Here is a 26,597-nt window from a genome sequence, read left to right as displayed (position 1 = left end):
CGGGTCGGGAGACAGGAAGTGAACACACAGAGCACAACAAGTCCAACTGTAACCACCACTTTCAAACTAAATATAAAGATATGTACACAAAACCCAGTACAAGTACACAATGTAAGTAGTACTTGCATACATAAACACCGGGCTTTGATGGTTTTTCATGTGACCTCGATGGATTCAGCGCAAGACTCCCTGCGAGTAATCAGAGTCCGAGGTCGTCTTCCAAAACTTCAACATGAAAGAAGAAGGAGTTTTCCCAGAGTCAAGGTCAGAGAGATCAATGTGCAGACCGGAGCTGAAATATTCAGTTCTGTTCAAATGCACTGAGAGACAAAACAAACCAAAGCTGCACTCGTTGATTCTCTGAGGTTAGAACTCAACAGTGTGCTGAAAACACGCCTCATGAAGCTAACATGTTAGCACACTCTGCTAACACAAATCTAGGCACAAATCTGGAATATTTGATAGTTCCAGCTTCGCAGTTGTGAAGATTTCTTTGTGCCTTTCTTTGTCTCATGAGATCGCAAACTGAATATCTTCATGTTCAGGCTGAAATGAGCAGTTTGATGGACGTGTTGCAGCAATATTTGCTATAAAAACATCCCTAAAGCTGATAATAACTGTGGTCAGCTGGTTTCACATAAACAGGCGAACGTCACGTATTCAGCTTTACTGAAACAAATGTTGATAAGACAAAGTAATGGACACAGAACACAGACACCATCGCTCATATTTGTTGTTATTCTGTCTGCAACCAGCACAAACTCTCCCGGGTAGATGATATCTGCCTGGTGAGCCAGTTTCTGTCTATTTTCACATCTTGATTACAGAACAAATGAATAAATAAACTCGTGTTTTGCGACTCTGAGGAAACAACGGCACCACTCGGAAACGCTCGGGGAGAAGCTGCCTGTTTCCACTTTAAATATACAGACTTTCTGAGCCTCAGAAGTAATCCTTGTGGTGGCAGAGGGCATAACTGATTATCTAGATTCTGAAGGACGCACAGTCACCAGGCTTTACTTGTTTAAAAGCAGCTTTAAGACGGACAGCCGGCGTGTGAGACGCCGGGGGAGGTCGAGTGTTTGGTCTGAGTTAAGACGGGATGGAAAGCAGAGGACGGTGGAGAGGAGAGAGGAGAGGAAAAACATTTTAAAGGAAAACTCCAAGGAGCTGCAGAGTTGAACAGATGCTCACCCAGCTGCTTAATGGTGTCGGACCACACACACACACACACACACACACACACACACACACACACACACACACACACACACACACACACACACACACACCACATCGACTCACACCTCACAGTGTGTCAACAGCAGCAGCAACTCTGTTAAACTGGTTTATTCATGGGTAACGCCATGTCACATCCAGTGGAAAGTACTGACTGTCACTGATTAGAGTGTGTGTGTGTGTGTGTGTGTGTGTGTGTGTGTGTGTGTGTGTGTGTGTGTGTGTGTGTGTGTGTGTGTGTGTGTGTGTGTGTGTGTGTGTGTGTGTGTGTCTCTCTCTCTTTCTCTCCCCTCCTGCAGCCAAATGGGAAGCACTTGACAAACATTACCGAGACCTTCAACAGACATCAGCCATTCGGGCCTCCTCGACCCGGAGTTACCTCCCGATCCTTCAGCGTTTTAACGCTGTTAACGTCGACGTTGACGTGTTACATCCAGTCGCAGCCCGACTGTGCAATAAAACTGAATCAAGACAAACAGAGACGCTGTGAATAAAACATTCGACAGGGGAAAAAAAAAACAGGACTAAGAGCTCTGCTGAGCTGTATTTAGGCTGAATGCTAATGTTATACTGCTAGCACGCTGAGGTTTAGCATCATCATCACTTTTGCTGATTAGGACTGAGGATGAGGACGCTCGATGAGAAGATAAAGAAACACGATAACTTTTACAAATCATTCTGAGAGGAAACGTGAACATTTGTCCAGGTTACCGTGACAACACGCCACCACTGAGACAGGTGACAGTCGCAGTTTGCTCCAAACGGGACTAAAATGATGTGAGTCAGTGCAGGAAAATGCATAAAATGTCATTTATTTTGTTCTGACAAAAAAAAAACGATACAGCGATATATCGTGATATTTCCGATATGAGATACAATTATTGATACGCTGGCGCCAAATGTCGATACTTTCTATTGTTTCTATACATTAATTAATCTCAAATTTGTGGTATTTTGTATTCAGTTAGATATCATGATGTATCATTAGATGACTGTGTTTCAATGGAATCGCTATATCGCAATATTACCGTTATCGTGGGCGACCGATCGTGAATCGTATGATATCATGATTTTCTCTGCGATTAAATCTGGCTGCAACTAACACTGTTGTTAGTTATTAACATTATTTCTGTTATTAATCGATTAATTTAGTCTTTAAAATGCGAAAAATGCTCGTCACAATCCACCAAAGCCTAAAAGTGAAAACTTTAAGTTGCTTCTTTTGACCGTTCAAAACATACAGACTCTTTGTTTATCACCATAAATGACAAAGAAAAGCAGCAAATGGTGTTTTTTGTGATTAACCGGCTACTCGTTGCTGCTAAAGACTCACAGGCAGGAAGCAGTTTCATGCAGGAGCTACTTCCTTTCTGCACACCTACACCTGTCGACCGCATCAGGAGGAAGCTGCACGCTCACTGACGGAGAGGCCGGCGTTTGATGTAACACTATCTACCTTAGTAAGTAGATGCACGCTTCCTTCTTCGTGGAGGAAACAGCTCTGACATGAAACTGCTCACAACCAGGCCTGTGGACTACGCTGAATAACCAGGTCATGGTTTCTGTAAGAAGGAACTTGGCTCCCAAAATCAGACGTCTTCTCCTTCCAATTTCAAAACTCTTCACCAACTCCACAGGTTCTCCGCTGAAGGAAGGAGAAGTAAAAGAATAAGAAACTTCCTGATTGCCACTTTAAATCACGCATGCTTCATCTGTAATCAGCCGTGCGTGTGCATGTGTGTTTGTGATTACCATCGCGGCGTGAGCCGAGGCATGTTGATTGCATGATAAGAACTGCGAGCAGTGAAAACACTTAATGGACGGGGCGGTGGGGTTCATACGAAGTCATGTGGAGACTATTTCTACCCTGACACTACAGGGTGTAGAGCAAAATCAAAACGGAGAATTTAGACAATGTGGAAAAAAAAAAAAAAAAAAAGGCAAAGACGCCGAGAATCCAGAGAGACATGTGGGAAAGTTCTGGAATTAATAAACATGAAAATGTTGAGAGAAAGACAAGACAAAATATTGGAAGAGAGGATTGTGGTTTTGGGTTTCCTGTGGTGGAGACGAGAGCAGCCGTGAGAACACACACATCCTCGAGAAACTGCATTTTCATTGGGTGGGACGGAGCTAAAAAACACAGGTCACCAGGAGACATATCACCTCCGACCACATGTGAGCACCCACCCACCTAAACCACACACACACACACACACACACACACACTCTGCAGTGCTGTGGTTGTGTCCTTCACACTAAGATTATCACAAACACACACCTCAGCAAACAGCCCGCCGCGGCTCGGAGGTGTGATCACACTCCGATGACGCGACGTCGCCAGTGACGCAGATTAATCTGTAAAAAAAAATTCCCACAAAACGGAACTTCTTCAAGACGCTTCTCGCCTCGAATGTGCGGAGAAGCTTCTGCAAAGTGAGCGAGGAAATCTGAAAAATGGCGGCGCGGTGGATGAAAAAAAACTTGAGTGCGCGAATATAGTTGTAAGTATAAAAGTCAAACATTTGTTGGTTCCAGATTCTTAAATGTGAAGATTTTCTGCTTTTCTTTGACATTTCTGACAGTAAATAAAGAGTCTTTGGGTTTTGGACGGTTGGTCGCCACTGTCCCTCTCTTTCTTTCTCTTTTCTTTACTTCCGTTGCTTTAATTTCCCTCTCTTTCCTTCCTTCCTTCTCTTACTTTCCTTTCCTTTCCTTTTCTTTCCTTCCTTCCTTAAGTCAAGGAAAGGTTGACATTAAGGTTCAGGGTCAGATTGTGGTTCTTGTATCTTAAAGCATCTATACTCTTATAATCTTCCTCTTGCTTTATTATTTGATTAATAAAACATGTGAAAGAAGGTGCCAGTGTGAGCTCCACTGTTCGTGATGAACTTACAGTTAATTAACACCTGGATCTGCAGCTTGTTGGAGCTGAACAGTGATAATCAGCTGATTGTTTCGGATTCCAACACACATTTTTATTATTTTGGTTCATGCACACGAACAAATAAAAGCTTCTAACAGACACAGTTAGAGACAGAAACCAGAAGAAACACCTTGTTGCTCCATACCTGCTGGACATGAAGCTTGCGTTTGCCAACAGGAGGTCAAACGAAGTGTTCCTGCAGGTTTATCCTCCCGAGCTGTTCACACCAGGTGTTCGCAGGCATTAAACGACACGTCACATCCATCAACCTTTATGTTCCAGGACCGTTTCCTCCCGACAGACGGCATCGCTGCGGACTCGACACCGCCGGCGTGAAAGCGGCTCCACGGTAGACGACGAGTGGTTTTAATTACAGCCCACACAGAGAGACCACTCGAGTCTAAACAGCCTCCACTCTGTCAGTCTGATGACCTCCGCGCACCCTTTTGCAATCAGAAGAGGAGGAGAGCTTTCTGACACGACTTCCAGCGAGCACGAAGAAGAATCTGATTCTGTCAATAAAAAACACGAGCAGAAAGATGCTCAGAAACACTCGTCCTGCGTTTAATCACAGCGACGCTCCCTCGAAGCCACTGACTGCCAGCAGACCGAAATAAAACAGTGGAAACTCCCGGAGCCAAAGATCACATCCACATTCCAGCTTTCCATCAGCTCAGAAATTCCCACTGAAGTTACGAAACTGAAAGTGCTCCGATAGGATTACAGTCGAGCTCGGGTCCAGACAAAAGGTCCTGTGTGGACGAGGACTCTGGTTTGTGTTTCCAGCTTCTGCCAAATAATCTACAAATGTACTTTCTTGATTAATTAACTGATAAAATGTCAGCGAGTGGAACAGAAGCTCCATCAGCCCGATGTGACGTCTTCAAAATGCTTGTTTTGATTTTCTGTCGCAGGAGACAAAATGTTTGTTTGAGAATATTTATTTGATCAGTTATTTCTGGAAATGGACTCAATGAGCTCCAGTTTCTAAACATTTGCCTAAAATATGTTTGGACTGTTCATGACAGGGAGGATCGGTGTCATCACCCACAAATAAAATCAATATCCAGCACTGAACTGGCAAAAATGTGGATTTTGTCTCGACTGTTTTGATCCAGTTCGTCTCTGGAGAAAGTCTGAACGTCTGTCAGCATCGTTTTTTCTTCATTATCTGGCCGAAAATGAAAATCAATCTGCTGCTAACGTAAAATATGCTGCAATCCGTCTTTGTTTGATGGGAAAAACAAGAGAAACTTCACTGAGAAAGCAATAAATCAATTCACTGTTTTGGCAGTTTTATTGTTCTGAAGGCGTACGCTGGTGATTCCATGAATTTGGGGAACTTGTTGATGATCAGTCTGAAGAAATTGGCTCCAAAAACACGGGATCCTACATTTCTAATAACGCAAGCTCAAAAGCACAGATCAGGATACTTCAAGCTTGAGGAGCCGCCGAGGACAAACTGAGTCGTGATAATTCACTCATTCACTCCACGAAATCTAAACCTGCCGCGAAAACAAAAATCTGTTTTGTTCCGTGGTTGTTTGGAGAGAAAGAGACTCATTCTGCTCAAGTTTTCTTGATTTTTAAGGCGTTCAGTTCACTTCTACAAACATAAAAGAAAAAAGAAAAAGTCAATGTCAAAGGAGGCAGAATATGAAATATTCAGACTTTCAGTTCTCAGTACCGGTTGAGCCCACACTGTGTCCAACATTTCCCATAATGCAACTGAAAGGCACAGTTCAAGGTACTATTAAAGCTTTAGAAGCCGTCGAGGACGATTTTCTTTACAAAACAGAGTCGTGCTTATTTTCTTTTTCAGCCTGGAGAAAAGCTGTGGTCAGAACTCATTTAATCCTTCAAAATCATAATCTGCTTTTTTTTTTTTTTAATATATATATATATATAAAAAAAAATGTTGCGATCCGTCTTTGTTTGATGACACAAACAAGAGAAACTTCACCGAGATGGAGACAAATTGAATTTTGGCAGAAGTGTTCCTGTTCTGAAGGCAACGCTGGCGATGAGATGAGCTTTGAAAAGAAGACAAATATGGGATGAACTCTGAAAACGCTGGGTCCATTATTTCCCATAATGCAACTGAAAGGCCCAGTTCAAGGTAGAAAGCTTTAGGAGCCATCCAGGACAACTTTCTTTTCAAAACTGACTCGTTATTTTCTGTTTCCAGCAGGAGAAAACCTGCAGCCTGCGGTCGTAACTCATTTAGTTTGGTACTGAGGGAAAATCATAATCATAAAACACATCAGGATCCATCTTTGTTCGGTGACGCCGACAAAAACAAAAGAAACTTCACTAACATGAAGACTTTCAAGTTCATTCACCTGTTTTCAAAGGCGTTCGTTGGTGCACATCTGGTAATTTAAAAAAAAACACTCACGAGAGACAGATTTGAAAAGCAGGAACAGTGAGGGACGAGCTCTGACAACAATGGAGCCATTATTTCCCATAATGCAACTCAAATGCACACAGATGCACTTCATCAGGCTTCAGGAGCCACAGAGGACGACACATTAAAGTAAACCTCGAGTGTACGATCGGTCATTTAAGACGGCAGCCTCAACATGACAAGCAAACAACTTGGCAGCGTCTACTCACCTTAAAAACGTTTTTAAATTTAAACTACAGTCGTATTGTTTTCTTCAGACTCGTGAACTTGAAGCAGAGTGAAAGGCTGCGAGGACTGTGAGCTGTGAAGCCCAGCAGGCAGTCGGTCGGTCGGTCGGTCGGGGGGAGGACCTGTCAGCCAGCGAGTCACACTCTTGACAGGAATGACAAAAACTCAGATAGAGAACAATGTGGCCGAGGCCTGAGCGACGGCGAGGATAAAGAGCTGAGCGAGGGGAGGAGGAAGCCGAGTGAGTCAGCTCATGCGGGAACTCGAGGAAGGTGACAGATGTGGAGAGAAACTGAAACCAGAGGACAGAAATGGAAACAAGAAAAGGGGAAGTTCCCAAAAATATATCAAACATGGATTTCACTGGTATTTTAAAAGGGAGATGTGGGCGGTTATCGCTGCTAATGCTAACCAGCTAGCCCTCTGTGAGCACGTGTGTTAGCATCGGAACTGGGCGCAACGTTAGCATCAGCAGCTGATCGTAGCCTCTAAATCTTTTTGTTTTGTTTGTGCGACTGAAGTTTTTTAAAGATTCAACCACAACCTGACACACCATCCAATGTGCTGACATCTTCAGAAAACCAGCCCCATGACCAGGAATATTTTCAGGAAGTAGCGACAAATGTCAACGCCAAAGTTATTTCACATGGAGAGAAACGTCCACTGGTGTAAAAGAATCGTAACAACTGTGAATTCAAGTTGGTTTATTAGCTCCAGTTACATTAAATCAATGCAAGAACTACGGCTTAATGAAGGTTTGTTTGTTGAAATTGATTAAAATAAGTCTTAAATCAAACTTAATAATCATTCTGCAGGATGTAATCTGTGATGCTGTTGAGTTACAGCTGTTGAATCAACACATCTCCAGTAAAACAGCATTATAACCTTCATAAAAACATGATTTGTTGCAGGGATGTTGTGTTAGATTGCTGCCGTGTGTTAAATAACCAGCAGTGTATACCAGCCGCTGACTTAATCAGAACCTGGATCAGAACCGGTAGAATATATCAGTAAATTCCGACACTACGGGCGAAGTTTAACAAGTCATTAATCTGAAGAAAAAAACTGTGTGGAAATAAGAGCTCAGTTCAAAGAGAAAGTGAAGTGTGGAGGGCAGGAAGCTTCATGGCTTTACCTTTATCTGCTTCACCTATCTGAACAAACAAGGTGGTCACGAACACACACACACACACACACACACACACACACACACACCTGCTGCTGCTCCTACTGCAAACACAACCTTCGGACGCTCTGTGGAAGCCCAAACATGGATCACACACATGCTCCGTTGCTAATGGACAAACACAAACCTAAAACCAGATGCACACACACAGATAACCGTGCGATAAGTGCGACCACGTGTCAGCCGGGAGCCGAGACGACCTGAAACCGGCAGGATGGTGAACGTTGACCCGCCACTGCAGAGCTTAGAACAAAACGTCTTTTCAATGAGCAGCAAACTTCAGGATTCATCTTCCATTTACTGGATGAGCCACGAAACACCAAAATATACACGAATATATCACAAAATACACAAATACCGCAATATAGAACTACATGCACCCTGACAGGAGATTTTAAACGTTTTTTTAAATGTTTTGTTTTGTCACATTAACATTCTCAAACCCAAAGAACATTAAATTTACGGTGACTTAAAGGTGAAACATTATCAAAAGAACGTAAAGAAATAAGTTCTCATGTTACGACCGAGTGTATTTTACAGAGATTATCTGCTGTTGTTAGCATGCTAACCAGCTAGCCTTATTATCCTACGAGTCTGAGCTCCCAGTCTGGACCGCTAGCTGCACAGCTAACTGAGCTAATAGCTAATGGCAGCCACAGTGCAGTTACTCTAATGATTCACAGATACATGATAAAGGAAATTCGCAAATCTATCCACGTATAAAACCTAATTTATCTGTTAATCTGCACATTAATTTAAGGAATGTGTTGTGAAGAGCTTCACAACTCATATGCCAGTTAAAAGAGAAGAGACGTGTCTTCAGAAAGGTCTTTGTGACCCAAAACTGACCTTGTTCAATAAATCTATCAACTCAGGGGTGAAAAGCGTCTGCAGGAGTTTGACTCACTGCACCGGGAGATAAAGCGAGTGGTGTTCGTGTTGCCTCTCGACTTATTGTGCTCCAGCAGCAGCTTCATTACTCAGCGATGCGCCTGACGAATGAACTTTCTTTATTCTGTTAGCTCGGATGCTTCGCCTTCTTTTTTTTTCCTTCTTTTTTTTTATCTCAGCTGCTTTTAGACGCAATGTAAAGCCGAGCCAACGCCGAAGCAACGCCGCAGTGATGCAACACCGACATAAGCAGCAGCAACCTCGGCTCATAATGACTTTATACTTTGTCCTCAGGGTGTTTGGCTGATGGTGGAGCTCGAGGGGGGTGGAAGGGGTTTTTTTTTTTTTTTTAAGTTTGGAAAGCTGATTATAAAACATGCAGGGACGCTGAGGCTGCTTTTAAATGAGGAACCTCTCCCAAAATACGTCTAGTTGAGATGGATCACCAAGATGTCAAGGATTTCAAAGTGTAAAAAGGACAGATGTCAGGACTTAAAACCAAATATATAGTTAGTTTATTTTACAAATCAGGACACGGTAGACCACCAAAAACAAAAATCCTCAGTGCTGAGAAACAAAACGAGAATTTAAATCGAAAGATAAACCAAATCATGGATTTGCAGAAACGTTACACGCTTTATTTGTACATTAAAGCAAAGTTACAGCACTTTAAACAATCCATAAAAAACATTAGAAAAGATGAAATATATCTGCACGCTGCCAGAAAGATAGTTAATTAGCAGCTCAAATGTCACTTCAGATCACAAACCTTTGCTCGTCTGAAGTACAACCGTCTCTCCGGATAATGAATAACGGGAGGGGGGAAGGTTTTTTTTGGAAAGCTGATTATAAAACATGCAGGGAAGCTGAGGCTGCTTTTAAACGAGGGACCTCTTCCAAAAAACATCTAGTTGAGATGGATTACCAAGATGTCAAAGATCTGAAAGTTTAAAAAGAAAGCTGTCAGGACTTAAAACCAGTTACACAGTTTAGTTTGTTTTTTTTGTTTTTTTTTTACAAATCAAGACACCAAGAATTATCGGTGCTGAAAAACAAAACGAGAATTCAACAGAATCAAAATCGAAAGACAAACCAAATCACTGATTTGCAGAATCGTAAAACAACTATCAGCACGTTAAACAATCCATAAAAAAAACATTACGAAAGATAAAATATATCAGCACGCTGACAGAAAGATGGTTAATTACCGGCTGAAACGTCACCTCAGATCACAAACCTTCGTTCACCTCATCACGAAAGAAAAACACTCCAGCGAACGCTGGCGAGATGAGAAACCCTGAAGTACATCTGTCTCTCCGGATAATGAACATTCAGTCCCCGCAGTAATAAGCCCACACAAAAGACTTAAGCAACAAGAATAGCGAGTAATTAAAGAGCATTGTATGAAATTAAATAGAAACAGAAAAAAAAACGCTGGCTGGAATCATTAGACAGAGAGGCCATTGTAGCTCTCCTCCCCCGGCCGTTTTTTTTGTCTTTGCGTCTCTTTTCATGTTTTCTATTCTTTACCCAGCAAAGCGGCGGCCTTTTATTCATTTAATGATTACTCTGTCTCCCCGGAGAGCGACGCCTCACATCTCCCAACACCCTGACTGACGTGACCCTGAATTATCGCAGAGAGAGCAATACCCCGGGTCGCTAAATGGTCCTCCGCGCTTCCCACTCGTCAGTCAGCAGAGAAATATCTATCATCGTAAACCGCTGCGTGTGTGTGTGTTATAGACGTAACGAGTGTGTGCATGTATCAGCAGTCGTGCTGATAAAGTTAAAGGGCATCTAGGGTAAAATAAACGATGCCTGATGGTTCGGCAGGGCTGCAGACATCGTCCTCCTGGGAGCTGTGCGAGAGCGTGTTGCTGACAAAACTGACTTACAAATTGTTCCATCAGCGGGACAATGTAATCTGACTTGATGTGATGTGTGTTTCTCTCTTTTTTTCTTATTCTTTCCTCCATCAGGCCTCCCTCCTCTGGGGTTTTTTTTTTTTTTTTTTTGTGGAAGACACAATGAAGAGGCGTTTGGGGACAATTTGCAAAACGTCTACGTCGCTAGCGAAACCTCATCTCGGTGAAAAATGTCCATTTACATTTTTCTGCTCCGTGAAGAAAATTGCCTCGGAGACGGAAGGTTTCTCAATACGAAGATTTACCAGCAGAACATTTAAAGACGCGGTGATGGATTACTGATCACCTCTCACTGAGTTGTCGTGATCACCTAATGCACAGAGTCGGTGATGTATGGCGTGTTTCACAAGAGGACAGTTCAGCGCCCTCTGGTGGCCGCGAACATGACGGGAGCAAAGGAGGACGTAAACGTTTCATTCCTGCTTTTTTGTTTCCTTTTTTAAACCAATTATCAACGTTGATTTTTGACCTCAAGTGTTCACCAGCCTTATCAAAGTGTTGACAGAGGTCTCATTTTTTAATCCAAACCACGATGTTTCTCTGAACTCTAACAACTTATTCTGTGCATGAAATGTAACCTAAAACAGGGAAGAACGAAATAATATACGTTTCAAACCGATAGTCAACATTGGTTTTTGATAGTGTTTCATCACGATACGATATTATACCGATACTTTGGACAACAATGCAATAATCGCCGATATCACAAAATCTGTCGTGCCATGGAAATTTCAAAATAAAAGCATATCTTAATGACGCCGCAAATATGAATCAATGTTTTCACTTTGCATCGGTGCGACTGATTGGTTATATATCGATCAAGATTTTTTTTTACCACAATAGTTCCTGAACCATAACAAAATATTTATGTGCCTAAACTTTGAAAGCAGCTTATTTCGATCTTTAGTGTCGTTTCTTGTTATGCGGCGACCTCTAGTGGTTGTAGTGATTCTGACGGGAAAACAGAGGAACAAAACGTTGCACTTTAACAAAGCAGAGTGCTGTTCGGTTCCCTTTTAAACCACTTAAATCAACGTTGCTCGTTGACCAAAATCATTCCCTCAACTGTTATCGTGACCATGATGACAAAAGTTTCTAATTCCAGTCAAGTTTCTTGTGACAGGACGTTATATATTTTGGATTAAACATTAAAAAGCAAGCCGTCGGTGCTCATTGTGACTCAAAGTGAAGAGTCATCTTGCTCTGCGACACCCGAAGGCTGAGAAACTTTATGTAAACATCTCTGAGACAATCAGGCTTGTTTTGACTCCTTAGGGAACTGAAACTCGACTTCAAAGAAAATCAACTTTTACTTTAAAGAAGCTACAGACTTGAATAAAGGGACGATGAACACCACACTCAGGAAATCAGCTGCTTTGTTCCGACTCTTTTTTTTAAATCAAATCCTACTGTTTCTGTGTTTACACGATCAGCTGACTGACATCAAAAACAATAACCATCCTTGAAGCGTTGGATGTTCCCACAGACGGCGTTTATAAAAGCACATCCAGACAGAACCGGTAGCACAGGTCAGTAATCACAGCTCTTCACTCCGAGACAATAGCAACTTTATAAGAGCGAGACATTAACAGCTGGACAAACACAACACAGTCCACAGACGGCAGCCTGCAGGCAGACACTTATAACCGGCTTTCTGCCTGCTTAAAGGCCTCCTGGGGTTTAAAATGCACTTCAACAAGCAATCTGTGGTAACTGAACTCCTCATTCAGTTAAGTTTTCTGTGTCTGATTCCTTGTAAATGCAACTGAGTCTGCAGGATAAACACCGATGTTTCTGCAAACCACAGAAACGCTGAGATTTGTAACGGTCATAGGTTAGCTACAGGCGGGAAGTTTGCCAAGCCAATGACCACAGTTCAAGACTGTGTTTGGACATTTCTATGTCTGACACTAGTTAGTATTTTTGAAAGGAGACATCGGGACAATGTCCAGCTGTGTTAGTGGTGAGAAAACCACAAGACCTGATCTTCACATCAAGGTGAAGGTGATGGAGGTAGAGGCGAGACGTCTGCCAAGCCACTGACCAGAGTTCAAGACTGTTTAATTCGGCCTCTGAGCAACTCCAGCCGTCCAAAACAGGTCATTTTACACCGAAATATGATCTTTTCCGAACCCTAACTGGGTGTTTTTTGTGCCTAAACCTACCCAGAACATAAGTGCAGACGTGAAATAGAAAATTTAACCTAATGTTTAAACATGTTGGTGGTTTTCCAACATTCATTCTGGCGACTGGGTTGTTTTAAATGAGTTGTAAATCGATTAGCTCTGAAGTTCAAATGTGTATTTTGCAGGTGTGCTACTGTACTATAATGATTGTGACTCATTCAGTAAAGCCTCTGGCGTGAACATCCTACACACAGACACCTGCATCCGCTAAAAAAAGCTCTCTGCAGAATAAAAGTGACGCTTTTTGATGTTTCTGGAAGCAGCAGCAGGAAAGAAAACCCAGATGAAGATGAAACGAGGAGCTGAGATGATGCGGCTCTGGTTTCTGTTTGCTGTTTATTACTGCACGAACGAGCAGCATCCTCATTATAACGTAAAGGACGTGAGAGAAAAACACCCCCGGCACAACGAGCGCACAGCGTGAGGACGCGAGGAATCCGGTGGATGATCCCTTTAAGAGGCTCCGCATGATCACAGCGATATGTTTTAAACAACGTCTGCTCCCAAAGTCTTCTCGCTTCGTTATCGAGCCGAGCGACGCGACACGCCTTCACTGATGTTTCAGTCGAACCAGAAGCAGCTCCGTCTTTCATTTTGCTGGTTTTGAGCAACTGAAAGTCGCCCCCCCCAAAAAAAAAACAAAAACAAAACAAAGATACGACACAAACAGCAAATACTCACATTCAAACAGCCGAAAGCAGCAACTATTTTTGGCATTTCTGTGATTTTCTTTCACTTGTTTAAGTTCTAAACTGTTTTCCAGCGTCAGGAGGTAAACTGAGGTCAGCTCGCCGGTTTCATGACACAACAAGCGGGAGAACAATGTGAGGTAATCAAAGGTCAGCAGCCAAAACACGAGACGAGTCAACAACGTAAAGTCTTCACTGAGTCATCACAGGGTAATTTCCTGCTCGGCTGTTTACACACTCTGGGTGTGATGCCGACAGCCGACTCGTGGATTCAACTGGCCAATCGGAACGAGGAGCTCTCCCCCGGGCAGTGGAATGTCACCTGGCACCTGATTGGGTGACGTGGGAGGCGACCGATGCTTCGTGTTGATCTCGAGCACACATGAAGGATCGCAGGATGTTTGTTTTATCACGAAGAACAGTTCATTCCTTCATAATGAAAATGTCGTTTCACGTGTCACGTTTCCTGTCTTTTCCACATGAAAAGCACAAAATAAATACACAAGCAATAAATTGAATGATCAATTAGTCGATTTTCACACGACTCTGTCGATTGGTTGATATGTTCTTCTTGTATTTGATGCCACAATTTCACAAGTTTGAGCAACAAATGTCAGAATTTGCTGTTTTTTTCCGATCAGGTGACACCTCGGGCATTTGACAGATCAAAAGTTGAATCAACTAATCAATAAAAATGACCAGCAGCTTGATCAATGATTAAAAATTCTTGGTTGCAGCCATCCTGAAATTTGAATGCGAGTGCAGGACATCGGAATAAGCTGCTAACTGCAGCGGCTAGTTAGCTCACTTAGCAGTGCAGCTAGCAGTCCTGAACAACAGCACCATATCAGGAGCTAGCTTGTTAGCATGCTCAAGTCAGTACCTTCTAGACGCCATAAAACTGTTGATAATTTGGTTAACTTATGAATATTTTCAACTAAAAATCTTGCATATTGTACCTTTAATACATGATAGATAGATAGATAGATAGATAGATAGATAGATAGATAGATAGATAGATAGATAGATAGAGTCACTCTGCAGCTCCCTGGTCATACATTTATCTCTGTTTGCTGCATTTCGAGCTCAAACTGCCCAAAATTTCCACATCTTTATCTTGAAAACACGAAGCGAGACACAAACAAGATAGTAAAGAAAAACAGAACATCAAATCGCCCCCTCGCCAAGGACAAGAAACTCAAATAAACACGAGCTCACAGATTCGTGAAGCTGATGGTCTAAGTGATCGACCTCTGGCTCTGTGACCTCTGACCTCTGAGGACCGGCGGCCTCTTCCTGTCTTAAATCACAACAACATGCAGCAAACAGAGAAAACAGAGTCCTCCCCTCTTTGTGTCTTAACTTGGTTTCTCTGCCAAGTTATGGAGAATAATTCAATTTCTGGTTTTGTGGTTAGAAAAAAAAAAGATGTATTTTAGCCTGTTTTGGTGTTTCGACACAGCTGAAAACAACCACATGCTTCCAATAGCGAGCGAGAGGACTTTGGACGAGAACTGCCGTCTCGAATTACCTCTAAAAAAAAAAAAAAAAAACACATTTAAAAGGGAGAGAAACGGTTCTATATGCTCCATCAGCTCGGCTCAGCTTTAATGATGTGCATGTAAAAAAAAAAAAAAAGAGAGATTGCCATTAAAAGCTCTGCAGACTCCCAGTGTTTCAGCCAGCGGAGCGACAAAGAAGGCCGAACACATGCTGCAGACGGTCCGAGCCAACTCCGCCGCAGACAGCAGACGGCCGGTCAGCGGCGAGAGCGTGACGTCCATCTGTCGGACTTTCATCTCCAACATTGTGTTTTCAATTTAGCACACAGCGTATGATCAGAGATTAGACACAGCTACTGCTATGTTACCAAGCCATGTGAACAGTCTGCTCGCCACCGAGCGCCGAGGACTTTGACCTTCGTGCATATGCACCGTTTTCCCAATTTCAACATGATGTGCATTTAATAAAAAAAATAAAAAAAATAAAAAATAAAAATAGGCGTTTTGACTTCATCCCAAAAATTTATTCTCTCAATTATGGGATTTTCGTCTCAGCGAGATCGTCTGACGAGCTTGTTAATCATCTCGTCGTCTTCATTTCACTGCCGGCCTCACGTTGACACAACAACACAACTTTCTGCCACGTGAGTGTGACAGTAATAGTGGTTTAACCAGCAGCCCACATTCCACTCAAACAGGTTTGTGATAGTCTAACTGTAGCTATTGGCTCCATTAATGCACTGCGGCTGAGAAACTCAAACATTCCTCTGAGGTTTACAGTTTTTTCCAGCTAAAAGACGAGTGACAAATTCAAGAATGTGATTTTCAGTTTTGGTTGTGAGCTAAAGCCAACGGCAATAAATTCACAGATCAATATCAGGTACAACTTCCTGCCAGCAAGCTAGGAACATGCTAACACTAGTGAGTCACAATATTTATCTAAGTTTGTTTCTATTGTTTGTCCTCAGGATGACTGAAAAAGAAGAATGTTCTTGGAGCTAACTACCTAGCTAGTTTGCTAACTGTCAGATACAAGGCTTGTTAGCTTGGCCGCTAAAGAGTCAATAAGTAGAAACAGTTTGCTCATGAAGTGTTTTTTTCTCAGGACTAAAGATTTAAAGTGGGGAAAGTTCTTAGAGCTAGCTAGATGGCTAACTGTAAGTTAGCAGGATGACTAAGGTTTTTAGCTTGATTGCAACCAGGACAATAAGTACACAGAGTATTAATTGCATACTTTTTCTACAGGATTGTACATTGTTTATTTTAAATGATTAAAGGGGGTTAAAGTCCTTAAAGCTAGCTAGCTTCCCAACCATCAGTTAGCCTCCCAAGCTTGTTAGCTAGTTGCTAGTGGAACAAAAAGCACACAGAATATTCATGACATGTTTTTTTTTCTCAGGATTGTCCCTGATTTAATTTAATAAAGAATCACTGAAAGGGGCAAAACATTCTCATGGATAGCTAGACTGCTAACTGTCAGTTAGTTGGATGACTAAGCTTGTTAGCTCGGTCACTAATATGACAATACGCACATAGTGGAGGCTAATTCATGACACGCCATTTTCTCATGATTTGACACCGTTTCATTTTAATGAAGAATAATGGACAGAGAATAAAGTTTTTATAGCTAGCTAGCTTGCTAATTGTCAGCTACAGAGCTTGTTAGCTCAGTCGTTAATGGATATCTAGTGTGCAGAGGATTCAAAAGACATTCGTATCAACAACTCTTGTCCAACAACTCTCTGTAAATGAAATATCTAATTACTGGCTGATCTTCTAAGATTACAGAATGGGGTCAACTCTCATTTTTCTTCCTCTGAGCTTCGTCTTGTTGGTTTCTGCCCAAAAAGCAACCAAATAAATTTACTTTTTTCCACCAAGAAACATTTGTATAAAACCTCCGACTCGCTCCATTTCCTGAGTCGGGAGATAAATGTGAAGCACTTTGTCCTCGAGGCTTTTCGACATGAAGTTCAGCCGCTCGTTTGCCAACTTCTACACGGTCGGTTGACAAAAGAGGAGATGGGGTTTTGTATTGTGCTGCTGTGTGTGGAGGCATGTGTCGAAACATTTTTAGGGGGGATTTACTTATTCAAAAAGAAAACGCATCAGTTGGTTCAAGACACCAGAACTCTTATTTCCTGGAAAATAAACATGAACTGAAGGAGCGACGGCAGCGACCAGGAGTCACTTTTGATAGACTTCTTTTGCATTTACTTCAATAAAAATGCACATCCAAAACCGTCCCCAACAGAAGACGGCAGTAAATTAAACATGACAACGAACTGCTCAAGCAGCCTTGAAGCTTGCGACGCTCCAGCGGTCCAGATTGAGGCTTCATATTAGCCATAACATCAGACAACCTGAGTCTAAACAGAGCGTTGGCTGCTGGAGCTGTAATGGTTTTATGGCTCCAGGAGCTCAAGGTGCAGCGTGGAGGCTATTCTAATCCATTAACTGACACCATGGGCAATTACCTTCCCATCATACACTGCAATGCTTGGTAGCAGATGGCAGCCGGCACAGTCTTTCTCAGAAGATTCATCGCTCCGACGCGTGAGATGTGTTTTAATAAAGATTTGACTAAAAGCACAATCATTATCTGGCTCCTGATCAATAGGGGCCATCAGAAAAACATCTGTACTCACCATTTAAATGTGTGATATTAAGAGATACACCTCAATGCCAGTGCTTTAGAGCTCACACACACCAGCTTAAACTTTCAATTATCCACTCTGGGATTGGTATGGATTTAATGTTGGGGATCAATAGGAGGTAATGGTGTTGCACAGTTGTAGTAAAGGCCAGTGTGTGTGTGTGTGTGTGTGTGTGTGTGTGTGTGTGTGTGTGTGTGTGTGTGTGTGAAGAAGTTAACACTGTGGGTGAAGTCAGTCAGGCCAGTCTGGAATACATTATGGGAGCCCTGTCAGCCGCTCAACAGGATCAGCCCACTCGCTGAGGCTCCAGATGTTCTGTGCATTGATTAGTCCCAACACATTCCGCTGGCTCCCTAATGCGCAGACCGTCACGCCAGACTCCGCTTAGAAATGTGGACATTTAAGTATGACCTCACGGATCAGCAAATACTCCCATATCCAGATGAGGTTTGAACTCCTCTCCCGTGCCATTACAACTCAGCCTTCAATTCGGCGTACATATAAAATGTCATACACGTTATCTTAAAGTTCAGTCAAGCCAAGTTTGGAAACCTACCCGTCCTCTGACTAGCAGACGCCGCCACCGTGTTCAATTGCGTCGATTGCGGCTTGTTAAATGATTTTGCAAAAGTTTGCCCCACATAACAAACCGTTTAGTGGCCATCTTGTATGCCGAATGTCAAACGGCTTGATTGTGTTGGAAAAAAATCCCAATGTACGCCACATGGTGCTTTTGCTTTTCTACTAGCAGGCAATAAATACTTAAATGTGCGGTTTTGTAAGCGGAGTTTGGTGTGACGACGAAAAATCACGAGTTGGCTTACAAATCTCCCACAAAATCCTCCCTTTAAAGCTTTTCCTGCTGTAAGGAGCTTTGCGGGGGGGAAAAAAGAGTTGAAGCAGAAATAAAACAGCTTAAATGTTCAAGAAAAAGTAACGAAACAGGAGTAACGTGGATCTTACCTCTGGATCTGGTTCTGGATCAGTGCTCAGCTCTGTCGGTTCTGTCTGTATATCCGCAAAATGAAAAGTTGTGAAATAAAACTAGTCCTCAATGTATGAAAAAGAAAAAAAAAGGAAAAAAGTTCCCCAGATTTACATCCTGGTGTGAGAGAACCACTCGGGTCGGGGTCGGAACTTGAGCCGGATCAGCACCAGTGTTCCGCCTGCTGAAGTTTAGTCCAACAATATTCCCACAAACAAGTAGACGAGGCGGCTCTCCGCGTCCTTCCCACGCCCAGGAACCCGGTCAACTACATGCTCAGGTGTAATTCATGACTAACAGGCGCGCGCACGCAGGTTTTTGAAGGTGTGTGTGTTTTCTGTATCCAGCGCGAGGACGAGGCGCGCGCACACACACACATTCACACACACTCGCACACACACATCCAGCAGGTCTGCAGCAGCACGGAGCTCCGCTGGAAACCGCGCGATACGCAGCAGAACTGGGGAGTATGAGGGCTTCTCCTCCTCCTCCTCCTCCTCCTCCTCTCTCCTCCCCCTCTTCCTCCTCCTCCTCCTCCTCCCAACACTAAACCCCCCAATGCCTGTAGGCTTACACAATCCGTCAAGTCAGCAGGATTTAGAGTCACCTGCACCAGAAACAGGGCGAGAGTGGTTTCAAAATAAAAGCAGGATGAAACACAAAAAGCCAAAATGTGTGAAAACTACATCTTTTGAATGTTTCTAATTATAACCTTCAGCTGTTTTGTAGATCCAAAATGTGTGTTAATGTAAAATCTTGACACAGAAATGCCAAAATGTGCATATTTCTGCAAATTAAGAGACCCTGACAGTAAATTATTCAAAGAGAAATTATCTTTTACACTTAAATTATTGGAGAGGATGAAGCCAAATGTGTGAAAATCACACAGATTTTAAATACTTAGAGTGAATCGATTTAAAATCAACAAAATAACCTCCGAAAATCGCACAGTTTTCAAATAACAGACCATAAAACGTGACTTTTGAATTAATTGATGACATATTCATGTAGATTACTTTTTTAAAACTTTATTTATTGAGTCACTTATGTTGCGTTATGTACAATTCACATTTTAATGGTTAAACTGTTTGGGTTTGTTGTTATTTATTTGTGTTTCTGTGTCTGACTCGGACACATCACCATGTCTTTAATACCACAGTTAACTTTCCTTGTTGTTTTTGAATCTAAATCTTTAAATAAAAACAATGAAGCAAAGCCAGAACCAATAAAACACACCATGGGGCAAACTCTCTGTCTGTGTGTGTGTGCATGATGATCATTACAACTATTGATATCTTCTACAAAACATAAAAAGTCTCCGCAGGATCCAAAACTGATTTGTAAAGAATCTACTGAGACACTTTGTAGGCTGAAATCTTCACTGTAGCCGTGAAGCTAAAAGCGTTAGCATGCACCTCCTCTGAAGTGGGAGCATGAGCTTGACCCACCGTTGAGGGTGTGAATAACGTCCTTCCAAATCAATGTGGGATCTCAGAGGTTCTGGAGACTTGGGTGGTGCTGGACGAGCTGCATGGAGTCTTTTTAAAAATGTTTTGCTTCAGTCGTTCGCCGTGAAGCTCCACGAATGTTTAAAGGACAACAAAACTTCACCTAAATCTCCATCAGCATGAGGGAGGAGAAGATAAAGACTACATTTCTTTTGGTACAGGAAACATAAACAGCACTTTAAGACCTCTTGATTAATATTTGCAGGAAGGGCTTTTATTTTGAAGTTGCACCCGGAAGCATCTCTTTGGATTCTCCTGCCTTGATTAATGGCAGATTACTCAGTCTTGGGGTTTAAACTGAAGGCCATTAAAGAAAAGGCAACAGCCCCTTTAACTAAAAGTGGAACTAAAGTGAAATTAAAGTATGTGTTGTAAACTTTTATTGATTACCTGGTGATCAATACCAAAACAACTGCTTCTAACTGAGAAACAAGACTGCAAACTAACTGTGGCTTGTTTCCTGACAGATGTTGTGTGTTGCTGCAGCTTAATCCTCGTTTAGATTAAAACCTACATTTTAATAGATTATGGAGAGTTTGATCACATCATACATCATAATGTACTCTGATTTCCCCCCCCGGGCGGAGATATTGATTGGATTTACTTCTCATTCCATCCATACATCCTTCAGTTTTCTCTCGGCATCTGAAACCTTCGGCGAGGTTTCTGTGAGAGTGGTCTTGCTTGTCAAGCCCAGTTAAGCGTGCAAGTCGCCCCCGCTGCTAATTCGAGGGCTCGCTCGGGGCACAATGGAGGCTTTGTTGTTGGAGAATTTGTCTGAGAAGTAATCCTTGACACTGGGCCATTCACGGGCCCCAACCTTTTGTTTCATAAGTCTCCTGAACGTTACAGTAGGCACCGGTTTGCTTTGGAGAAACTTAAAGTGGTGCAAGTCGTCCGGCACGGCAGGAGTGATTTGTGCGGCACGGACTGAGCTCTGAGCGGCTGGACGTGATGCAGCGTTTTTTCTTTTTCTTTTTTTTTTTTTTTGGCGGGGTGCGAAGAGGTCAAAGGTCACGAGCAGGGAGTGAAGTTAAAGCCTCGAAAGACAGATTGGAAACATTCGCCAGAGCACCGAAAGTTGATTATTTCTGCCTGTTTGAGTAACGTTATGTAAGAACTAGAAATATCCAGCTGTTTCAGGAAATTGCTGAGCCTGTAATTAGATACAAATCTGATTACTGTGAGTTATTTTTAAAAGATAATCAGCAGAGGAACAAAACGGCTTGAGGCTGAGAGTCAGAGGAAGGGATGAAAAAACGAACTAGAAAATTGTTGTTTTGGGTGTTTTTAAGGAGATATGATGATCATAAAATATCAAATTATCCTATGATATAGAGCTGTTACTGCAAATTGTTAGTTTCCTTGTTCAATTTGAGGCAAATATACTTGTTTGTTCTCAATTAATTCAAGTTTTTTGGTCTATAATGTCAGAAAATTGGGAGAAATGTCAATTAAAACCCAAGATAACATCTTCAAATGTCTCTACTGTCAAAGAGGAGGAAAGAATGAAATATTCAAATTCAAGATGCTGGAATTTGATATTTTGTTCTGTTTTTTCATATAAAACTACTAAAAACCAATTAATTGATAATCAAAATAGTTGCTGATTCATTTGATAGACAAATGACAAATGGTTGACTGTTGTGATTTTAACCAGTAGAAAACCCTACTTGGTGAGAAGACTTTGAAGTGCATGGATTGGCTAAGAATCATGGGAAATGTAGTCTGCAACACCACCATGTGTCAGTCGTGTTACACTGATAGACTCATTACGCTCCTGAATCGTGTGACTGGCTAACGGACGGATCAGTCTGACTGACAAACTACTTCCTGGTTGGCTGACAGACTGTCTTTCTGCTCGTCTGACTGGTTAATTAGCCGTCTTGGGTTTGTGTGTGTGTGTGTGTGTGTGTGTGTGTGTGTGTGTGTGTGTGTGTCTGTATTGGACTTACTAATCACATGAGTGTGTGGACGGTCTGCAGGGTTCACTGGTTGACTGAGTGAGCTGTTACGCTGGAACAAAAACAGGCTGTGTGTGTGTGTGTGTGTGTTTGTTTGTGTTTCTCAAACAGAGCACATGCAAATACTGTCACACATGTACACACACACACACACACACACACACTGAAGCCTGTCAGCACACATTACATAGACCTGGATCAGCGCGCAGGGACACACAAAGATTGTTTTCGGCGTGTGGCCATGTTCAGGCTCATCAGCCCCCCGTCGCCAGACAAGAACGCCAATATTTGTCAGTTCAGCAACACGATGGATTTAATCCAGTTTCCCGGTAATATCTGAACATGAAACCTTCAGTTCCTGGGTTTTTGTTAGAGGGAGACTGTGGTCGTAGCAAATAAAATGTGGTTGAGGTTAAGTTGAGAGAACAAGATTTGGCCTTTGGGATCATTTTTCGATTGGATTTGGTTCATCAAATTTCACAACAGGACAGAGAGAGGACAGATGTCTGTGGAGTTCAGTCAGGATGGAGTTAGTTTGCTTTCAGGGTTTGGAATTCGTCAGGATTTTTAACCGCGCTTGAGAGACGACTCTGTTAGTGGTTCCAACATTTTGGTCCCGATTGAAATAACCTAAATGACGCCATTCCAACAAAAACTTAGCTTATTTTTGATTGCTAACCAAAGATCTCAGCACAGTTCTGATGTTTCTCTAAAGTGTGACAACTGTGAGGATTCAAACTTTTGTCAGGAGCGGGATTCGAACCCACGCCTCCATTTGGAGACCAGAAGTCCCTTTGACCAGGAAGGAGTCGATCCTTGAGTCTGGCGCCTTAGACCACTCGGCCATCCTGACATCTGGAAAGCGGTTCCCCAGAATCAGAACAAATTTGAAATCTTTCCTGTTTTATAGTATGATGACAAAAATAAACAACTGACAGATTTAATCAGTTTTAGCCTCTTAAAGTTCAGACAAACTTAAGCACAAAGTCAAGGACGTAACCCTTAAAAAGAAATAAGAGACAGAAAATTCTGCTGTCATCACATTCTTTGATCCATCGACTTTGTTTGAAGTTCACGTTTTTTGTCCTGGTTTGTCTTCAGAAGTCTTTTATCATTCTGTCAAACGTGCAGCTCTAAGCCCATCTGCCCTCACTCAAAGCCTGATGTTGACCCATGACCTTCGACCCCACACGTTGGGTGACATTCCAGCATGTCTGGTCGTTCATCCACGGTTGAGTCGCTCCTGCTAACTGCCCATCCCTAATTCCAATCCTAGTACCAAAAACATCGAAACAGTTCAGCCCTTTTTGTTCTGTATTAAAATTCCTGACCACACCCCAAACAAACTGCGTAATAAAGAACTTAAGAGGTCATAAGAATCAAATCTGCGAACACTACCGCAAATTTAATTAGTTTGGATTCAAAAAGTACAACAGAATTCAACCAACACCTCAGTTTCAGCCCCGAGCTCAAACTCTAAACCCTATGTTTACTCCAGCTGTGCTTGGAATATGTATTCTAGGGAAAATGTCAGCATGAAAATAAAGTATTTGCGACCACAGCAGCACGGCCCCTTCAGCTGCTGCACCGTAACAAATGTATTCTGTGCAGCTGGTTATTATTCAAACCCGCTGAACTTTATTTGAAATTCTAGTGGAGACCCTAAAGTTTGCAACATCACCACGCACCATATGTCAAGCTGAATTTTGCGTAAAGGACATTCGGAATATTCCATTCAAAGCAGAGCGTCCGTATCCCCACATGAATATTTTATTCAGCGAGAAGAGAGATATGGTTAGGACATTAACACACAATGCAGAGAGTTTGTTTTCCATGAAAATGTCTTTATTGGGGGCATTGAGCCTTTTTCCATTTGGAGATGAGAAGTCCCTTTGGTTAATGATCAACCCTTCGGACATGGGCATAAAGATTCCAATATTTTTGTTCTCAGAGAAAGCACAGGATGGCAAATTTTTAAATGTTACAAGCCGTCTGTCAGGAGTGGGATTTGAACCCACGCCTCCATGTGGAGACCAGAAGTCCCTTTGACCAGGAAGGATTCAACCCTTGAGTCTGACCACTCGGCCATCCTGACAACTGGCAGGGAAAAGGAACCACAGTCAGACTGGACTTTACTAAAGTTAGACAGCTGAGCGAGTAATAGATTCAATACATCTTCTTCGTATCAGAAATGGGGGAATCAGAGTTGTTGGTAAAAGCTCTCAGGAGTGGGATTTGAACCCACGCCTCCATTTGGGGAACAGAAGTCCCTTTGCTCAGGAGGGATTCAACCCTTGAGTCTGGCGCCTTAGACCACTCAGCCATCCTGACAACTGGCCTGCTGTACTCAATATATCGTTTCCACCATTTTGGATCGATAACCAAAGCTTTCCAAACCATTTCCCTCAAAAACTGTCAACTTCAGCCTTGGCTGGACCCAAATGCTTCCCCAGAATCAGAACAAATGAGCTCTTTTTGTCTCTTATAGGACAATGGCAAAAATAAACAACAGACAACTTTAATAAGTCTTAGCTCAGGCTGGGATGCAAAACAAATCACAGTCAGAAAAAAGCCAGACAGCCGAGAGATCCATCCATCAGTCCATCATCCATTAATACACCCATCCATCCATCCATCCGTCTGATAAAATCCATCCATCCATCCATCCAGGGGAATGTGAGCTGGTATTTGAGCTGAAAGAGGTATTCAAACACCTCATTACAGCACCCACAGGTGTGTGTGTGTGTGTGTGAGTGTGTGTGTGAATGTGAGGAGAGGGATGTCAGATGTGAATGATTTATGAGTATGTAAATGAGATTGTTGAACTGTTGAAGGACAGTGAAGAGCAGCGACACACACACACACACACACACACACACACACACACACACACACACACACACACACACACACACACACACACACACACTCGTAATATTCTGCTCCGTCAGAGCCGCCAATCTGAAAACTCAGTTAACTCTCCATTTCAGATGTGCGATAAACATTAGCTGCGTGTCTGAGCCAATAAAAAAAATTCTCATAATGGAAATGAACTGTTTACATCAGGCAGAGACAAACCAGACCGAGGCTGCATCTAAATGTGCACATTCATTCACAGGAAAACGCTGAAAATACAGAGAACGATCAGCACTGCAGCTACAATAAGGTTTATGAAGGTTGAAGGTGGTGAAGCTAATCAGTGTGTGTACTCTGATGCCATGAAAGCCTCAATAACAATCATATATTTAATGTTTCTTCTGTATAAATGGTCGTACAGTGAGGTGAAAGGGTTTCTTTAAAAAAGAAAAATAACAAGCACACTTGAACTGTTATGTAAAAAGTATATATTATTACTGATTCAAATTGAGATCGTCGTGTATCGCCCACTCACAGACCTCCATCAGGGTCGAGTTAGCGCACTGACAAGTGAGTGTTGTAATCAGACGGCTTTGTGCAGAAAGATTCACCGACTGCTGTGTTAAAAATGAAAACATATTCAGATTTTAGGTTTCCTGAAGACACATTATATCACTGCAGTGTCCACAGTTCATGTTCCTACAGTTTCATCCCTCTTTCACCACCAGTTTCCTCTTTTTTATCATCATCACAATCTGACAAGACAAAACCCCAAAACACAACAATGATACACCGTAAAACATGTTTTATGTATGTACACATGTGTTGTATTCTTTTAGGAAGAAGATAAATAACTGTTTGGTTCTCTATCTTGCAGCTCACACAAATAAAAATGGAGTGAAAGAAAATAATAATTAAACGTGGAAAATATACGTATGTGGAAAATATGTTTTCATTGCACAGGCGATAGAGTCTGTACCACCTGGTAGACGATGACGATGATTTTCATTCACACTAAATAACATAAAAACAACAACAGCTCTTGGATCTCAGCACACAAACAGCAACATGTGTTGAAAAGACAAAGATCAACAACACTAAGACTCCTCAGCCTGCCAGCAGCTTCACCAGGACGTGCAGAAACAGATTTTTTATGAAATTTGCAAACGCTATGACTAAAATATGTCTGGATGTATTCAAACAAGAAACAATAATATATGTCTATCTTTCTTTTGAGTTTTTATTTATTATTTTAACTTTTTAAAAAATATTATTTTGTACTTTTAACTCATAATTTTTTCACCTTTCTATATCATATTTTTCACTTTCAATCTCATAATTATAACTTTTTAGCTCTTGATTTGACTTTTTAGTGCATATTTTTGACTTTCTTATATTGAGTTTTTTTTATATATAATTTTGTCCTTTTATCTCATCATTTTGACTTT

General features: G+C 42.0%; 1 protein-coding gene and 1 non-coding gene across 3 annotated transcripts in view; both read right to left on the bottom strand.

Moving 5' to 3' along the window:
• The window catches only part of plxnb2a (plexin b2a), a 153,195-nt gene extending 133,902 nt beyond the window's left edge, over window positions 1–19,293 (bottom strand). The window contains exons 1-2 of one of the 2 annotated variants that reach the window (XM_037121160.1): window positions 18,800–19,293; window positions 4,311–4,677 (exon numbers count right to left, since the gene is read on the bottom strand). The gene's annotated coding sequence lies outside the window, so the exon portion shown is untranslated. The remainder of the gene's footprint in view (window positions 1–4,310; window positions 4,678–18,799) is intronic. The other variant, XM_037121159.1, reaches the window with a different exon arrangement.
• A 3,742-nt stretch (window positions 19,294–23,035) lies between these two features.
• trnal-caa lies at window positions 23,036–23,146 on the bottom strand. The gene is made up of 2 exons: window positions 23,109–23,146; window positions 23,036–23,081 (listed from the first exon to the last, which is right to left on the bottom strand). It is a non-coding gene; the product is annotated as a tRNA-Leu (tRNA).
• Window positions 23,147–26,597: the final 3,451 nt, after the last annotated feature.

This window comes from Acanthopagrus latus, chromosome 14 (assembly GCF_904848185.1).
Source record: "Acanthopagrus latus isolate v.2019 chromosome 14, fAcaLat1.1, whole genome shotgun sequence".
Taxonomy (NCBI): Eukaryota; Metazoa; Chordata; class Actinopteri; order Spariformes; family Sparidae; genus Acanthopagrus; species Acanthopagrus latus.
This window is presented reverse-complemented; position numbering and strand designations above follow the sequence as displayed.